The sequence below is a fragment of the Aegilops tauschii genome, chromosome 4 (genome assembly GCF_002575655.3).
Source record: "Aegilops tauschii subsp. strangulata cultivar AL8/78 chromosome 4, Aet v6.0, whole genome shotgun sequence".
NCBI lineage: Eukaryota > Viridiplantae > Streptophyta > Magnoliopsida > Poales > Poaceae > Aegilops > Aegilops tauschii.
The window spans coordinates 250,572,225-250,579,131 of record NC_053038.3 but is presented as its reverse complement, the minus strand read 5'-3'; positions in this window follow the sequence as shown (position 1 = coordinate 250,579,131).

Here is a 6,907-nt window from a genome sequence, read left to right as displayed (position 1 = left end):
ATACATTCTGATCATGAATCTTTGAAACATATTGAAAGTCAAGCCAAACTGAATCGTAGACATGCTAAATGGGTTGAATTCATTGAGACTTTCCCTTATGTCATTAAACACAAGAAGGGTAAAGAAAATGTTATTGCTGATGCATTGTCTCGTCGTTATACTATGCTTTCACAACTTGACTTTAAAATGTTTGGTTTGGAGACCATCAAAGATCAATATGTGCATGATGCTGAATTTAAAGATGTATTACATAATTGTAAAGAAGGGAGAACATGGAACAAGTTCGTCGTTAACAATGGATTTTTGTTTCGTGCTAACAAGCTATGCATTCCACCTAGCTCCGTTCGTCTTTTGTTGTCGCAGGAGGCGCATGGAGGATGATTAATGCGACACTTTGGCTTGAAGAAGACGAAGTATATACTTGCTACACATTTCTTTTGGCCAAAGATGAGACGGGGTGTTGAGAGTTTTGTTGCTCGCTGCAGTACATGTCAAAAAGCTAAGTCACGCCTCAATCCTCATGGTTTATACATGCCTTTGCATGTACCTAGTGTTCTTTGGGAGGATATACCTATGGATTTTGTTTTAGGATTACCTCGAACAAAGAAGGGGAGGGATATCATATTTGCTGTCGTGGATAGATTTTCGAAAATGGCAAACTTCATACCATGTCAAAAGCGATGATGCTGCTAATGTTGCTGATCTGTTCTTTCATGAAATTATTCGCTTGAATGGTGTCCCAAATACTATTGTTTCGGATCGTGATACTAAATTTCTTAGCGACTTTTGGAGATGTTTATGGGATAAGTTGGGGACTAAACTGCTTTTTAGTACTACTTGTCACCCCCAAACTGATGGACAAACTGAAGTAGTCAATAGAACATTGTCTACTATGCTTAGGGCTATTTCGAAGAATAATAAGAAAATGTGAGAAGAATGCTTGCCTCATATTGAATTTGCTTATAATCGTTCATTGCATTCTACTACTAAGATGTGCCCTTTTGAAATTGTGTATGGTTTCCTACCTCGTGCACCTATCGATTTGTTGCCTCTTTCATCTATGGAGAAGGTTAATTTTGATGCTAAACAACGTGCTGAATTGATTTTTAAAATGCATGAGTTAACTAAGGAAAACATTGAGCGTATGAATGCTAAATATAAACTTGCTGGAGATAAGGGTATACAACATGTTGTGTTTGCACCTGGAGATCTTGTTTGGTTACATTTGCGTAAGGATATATTTCCTGATTTTCACAAATCAAAGCTAATGTTGATGGTCCTTTTAAGGTGGTAGAGAAAATAAATGATAATGCATATAAACTTGAGTTGCCTGCAGATTTTGGGGTTAGTCCCACTTTTAACATTGCAGATTTGAAGCCTTATTTGGGTGAGGAAATGAGCTTCCGTCAAGGACGAATTCATTTCAAGAAGGGGAGGATGATGAGGACATCAATACCATTGTTACACCCACAGCCCCTGCTACTATACATACTGGACCAATTACTAGAGCTCGTGCTCGCCAATTAAATTACCAGGTACTTTCGTTTCTTGATAATGATTCTAACGTTCATGAGAATATGATACTAACTAAATTGGATACATTTGTTTTGCTTACAAATGAAGGGCCTAGCTTGGAGAAGGATGAACATTGGAGCAATAACAAGCATGGAGATGATGGCATGCGCAAGGGAAACAAGAACGGAGTTTCAAGTGATGATTTCAGGACTTTGAAGCCACCGTAATGAGCGCATGAAGTCTTGGACGAAATATACAAGATGCCACTTCACAAATTTCGTCCAGAGGCTATTATAGGTGTTGCGTCACCTTATTATTGGGCCAGGCCCATGTAATTTCGAAATACTTGATTATTGGCTGTTTTTAGAGTACGTATGTGTGGAGAAACAAGAGTTAGGGTTGGTTTCGGAACCCTCCCTCAGGGGCCTGGCCCAAAAATAAGGTGACGTAGCACCTATAATAGCCTCTAGACAAAATTTATGAAGTGGCATCTTGTATATTTCGTCCAAGGCTTCATGCACTCATTATGGTGGCTTCGAAGTCCTGAAATCATCACTTGTCACTCCGTTCTTGTTCCCGTTGTGCATGCCATCGTCTCCATGCTTAATCTTGCTCCAATGTTCATCCCTCTTGTCCAAGCTAGGCCCTTCACTTGTAAGCAACACAAATGCATCCAATTTAGGGAGCATCATATTCACATGAACTTTAGAATCATTACCAAGAAACGAAAGTACCATTGGCATGCGCGAGCTCTAGTAATTGGTCCAGTATGTATAGCAGCAGGGGCTGTGGGTGTAACAATGGTATTGATGTCCAATTCAACCTCCCCTTCTTGAAATGAAGTCGTCCTCGACGGAAGCTCCTCTTCCTCACCCAAATAAGGCTTCAAATCGGCAACGTTAAAAGTGGGACTAACCCCAAAATCTGCAGGCATTAGTCCTCCTCCATGCGCCTCCTGCAACAACAAAAGACGGATGGAGCTAGCTGGAATGCATAGCTTGTTAGCATGAAACACAAATCCGTCATTAACGACAAACTTGTTCCATGTTCTACCTTCTTTACAATTCTGCAATACATCTTTAAATTCAGCATCATGCACATATTGATCTTTGATGGTCTCCAAACCAAATATTTTAAAGTCAAGTTCTGAAAACATAGTATAACGACGAGACAATGCATCAGCAAAAACATTTTCTTCACACTTCTTGTGTTTAATGACATAAGGGAAAGTCTCAATGAATTCAACCCATTTAGCATGTCTACGGTTCAGTTTTGCTTGACTTTTAATGTGTTTCAAAGATTCATGATCAGAATGTATAACAAATTCTTTGGGCCATAAATAATGTTGCCATGTTTCTAAGGTCCGAACAAGAGCATATAATTCTTTATCATAAGTAGAATAGTTCGGACTAGGACCACTCAATTTTTCAGAAAAGTATGCAATAGGTTTGCCATCTTGTTATAACACACCTCCTAATCCAATTCCACTAGCATCACATTCAAGCTCAAAAGTCTTACTAAAATTAGGAAGTTGGAGTAAAGGAGCATGTGTCAACTTATCTTTCAATACCGTGAAGGCTTCTTCTGTGCGGTACACCAAACAAAAGGCACATTCTTCTTTGTAAGCTCATTGAGAGGTGCAACAATGGTGCTAAAATCTCTCACAAAATGCCTATAGAAACCAGCGAGTCCAAGAAAACTCCTCACTTGTGTGACCGATTTGGGCTGCGGCCAACTCTCAATAGCTTCAATCTTGGCTTTATCAACTTCAATTCCCTGTGGAGTAATAACATAGCCAAGAAAAGATACTTGGTCGGTGCAAAAGGTGCACTTCCCAAGGTTACCAAACAAACGTGCTTCACGTAGAGAAATAAAGACAGCATGTAAATGTTCCAAATGTTCTTCCAAAGATTTGCTATAAATCAGTATACTGTCAAAACAGACTACCACAAATCGTCCAATAAAGCACGTAAAACTTCGTTCATTAGTCTCATGAAAGTACTAGGTGCATTAGTTAACCCAAAAGGCATGACTAACCACTCATATAAACCAAACTTAGTTTTAAATGTTGTTTTCCATTCATCTCCCAATTTCATACAAATTTGATGGTATCCACTACGCAAATCAACTTTGGAGAATATTCTAGAGCCACTCAATTCATCAAGCATATCATCTAGCGTAGGAATAGGATGACGATAACGAATAGTAATATTATTAATGCCTCTACAATCAACACACATACGCGACATACCATCCTTTTTAGGCACTAGTATAATAAGAGCAGCTCCTGTACTTGATGCATAATATCCTTCGTCTCTTCTGGATTGGTACGGTATGGTGCACGGTTGGGTTGAGATGCACTGGGAATTAAGCCAATTTGATGCTCAATCCCTCGAATAGGTGGTAATCCCAGTGGCACGTCTTCTGGGAAGACGTCAGCGAACTCCTGCAAGATGTTAGTGACAGCAGGAGGCAAAGAGGAACGTACGTCCTCGAATGAAAATAATGCCTCTTTTCACACAAAAGCATAGCAAACAGATTTGCTAAAATCTAGCTCATCAGTATCAGATTTGGTGGCAAGTAAACATGCACTTTTCAATTTAATTTCAGAAACAACACTAGATGGTTTATTATTAGGCTTCATTTGTTGCTCAAATTCTTTTGCCACAATCTGATTTTCACTCTTTTTTTTCTCCTTTTTTGCTTTATTAGCTCTATTAATATCATATTTCAAAATGGAATCAGGAGTCATAGGAAGCAAAGTAATATTTTTATCCTTATGAACAAGAGTATACTGATTGTTTCTACCATGGTGTACAGAAATTTTATGAAATTGCCATGGTTTACCAAGTAATAAGGAACATGCTTGCATAGGTACCACATCACAATCAACGTAATCAACATATGTAGAGATACTAAAATGCACACGAACAGTACGTGTTACCTTAACCTTTCTGCTGTTGTTGAACCATTGGATGTAGTAAGGATGTGGATGTGGTCCTGTGGTGAGAGATAGCTTCTCCACCATCTCCATCCTAGCCAAGTTGTTGCACCTCCCTCCATCTATGATGACGCGAACAGAACGTTCCTTCACAACTCCCTTTGTATGGAAAAAATTATGCCTTTGATTTTCTCACCTTGTGTGACCTGCACACTCAAAACACGTTGAGCAACTAAATATTCATACCTGTCAGCATCTTCAGGAGCCATGTATTGCGTCTCATGATCGGAATCATCTCCACCGTGTTCTTCACGTGTAATAAGAGCCAAAGTCTTCTCATCATAGTCACTAGTGGACTCATACCCACCATCCTCAGTAGCAACCATCACATGCTAAGATTTGCACTCTCTCGCATAATTACCTCTTCCCTTACAACAACGACAAATAATATCACTTGTGTGCCCTGTTGATGCCATGGAAGAAGAAGAGCTCTATGCAGGCCCGACAGGTGTGCTCTTGGCAGATAGTGGTGGTTGTGCCTGCTTTCTTGTATGACGGCTGGAGGTGGTACCTGATGGAGGTGATGGTGCAGTGGAATTAGAGGATGCACATGGTGTCCTTGATGAAGGTCGACCTGTAGAAAAGTTAGTTCGCGCCAATGCGTGTCGATCCTGCACTTCACGTTCAGCTTTACAAGCAAGATGGAATAAAAGAGTGATATTATTATACTCCTTATACTCTAGAATGGTCTGAATCTCTTTATTTAATCCACCCATAAAACGTGCAAGCATAGCTTCATTCTCCTCAACAATACCACATCTAATCATGCCAGTTTGTAATTCCTGATAATATTCTTCTACAGGATTTTTTTCCTTGTCTTAAACGCTGCAATTTTTGAAGTAATTCATGTTGATAATATGGTGGAACCCAACGAGTACGCATAGCAGTTTTCAAAGTAGTGCAAGTAGCTGGAATAGTATATAATCTACAATATTCAGACCACCAAACACATGCAAATCTAGTAGAAGCACAAACAGCAGCAGGAACACGTCTCTCCTCAGGATATTGTAAACATGTAAATCGTTGTTCAGTTTCTAACTCCCAAGTAAGATATATATCAGGAACATATCTACCCTCAAATGGTGGAATATTCAATTTTAGTTTAGGAAGATGGTCATGATCTCGTACCTCAGGTGGTGCATCCCTACCGTTGCGATGATATGCATGAGGACGACCTGGTGGTGGTGGTGCTAGTGGTTGCACGTAGTTCTGATTTTGATCAACCTCATCCTCGTAATGGTCATCCACCTCTGTAGCAGCAGGAGCTACAGAAGCATCAACAGTAGGTAAAGTGGCACCAGAAGTTTGACCAGGCTCTATGGGAACGCGCTGTGCTCGTCCAACTTGATTTGGAAGGTGATGTTGTTGTTGTTGTAGAGGTGCGACAGGTGCAGCGGGCGGTGGTTGTGGAAGACGCTCAAGCAATTCATTAAACTTGTTATAGAGCTTTGTTTCGAACGCCTTCTCAATGCCATCTATCTTCTAGATGGCCTCTTCAAATGTGTTTAGCACATCTTCCACCTGTCCACTCATCATTTGCTGAAACTTATGATGTAACTCTTTGTTCATCATGTTCTCCCAATCAGTCTCGTCGGCTTGTGATCCTACCATGGTTAGCAGCAATAGAAACACACAAGAATATGATCCTACAGATTACTAGAAAATGGTGGTGGTGGGGTGTCACAAATCCGTCAACCAAATCTCAAATTCTTACCAGTTCTTACCCAGCAGCTGGTGGTGAACGACAACCGTTGTAGTCAAAACTCTCAAAGCTTGGATAGAGCAATTACCAGGGAGAGTCAAACACAAAGAGTAGATGTAAGTGGAGTTGGGAAGGCTTATAATATGGTAGTAAAAAGGCTCAGCAATAATCAATTCAGAGATGCAAAGTTGAATAAATGCTCAACGACGGTACTGTGCTGATCCTAGGCTAGACCGTACTAGAGACGCGAGCCTAGAACACTAAAAAATCACGGCACTGCACGTAAACAAAGGAAAAGCACACTATGAATTTTTTCGCTCTTTTTTTGCACTCTTTTTTTTGCGCTCCTCTTTTTTTGTGAAAAATCACTAGAATGGCGAGTGTCTCAAAACTCTTCCCAAGTCAAGATAGCAGGATAGGCACGAATTTTTGACTTTTTCGGAAATCAGGGCAGCGACGACGAAAAAGTGCGACAAAAAATCACTATGATGGCGAGTGTCTCAAAACCCTCCTTGGGACCTAAAAACATGATAGGGAAAAAATATTTTTGGTCGCCGAAATTTTGGCCTAAAAACTGCCCGAGGGTCTCCAGAATTTTATTCCGAAACCTACTCAGGCAACGAAGCACAAAACGAAAACTAGATGGTTCTCGAAAACAAACCTAATATGAAAAGAACTCGGATTGGTGA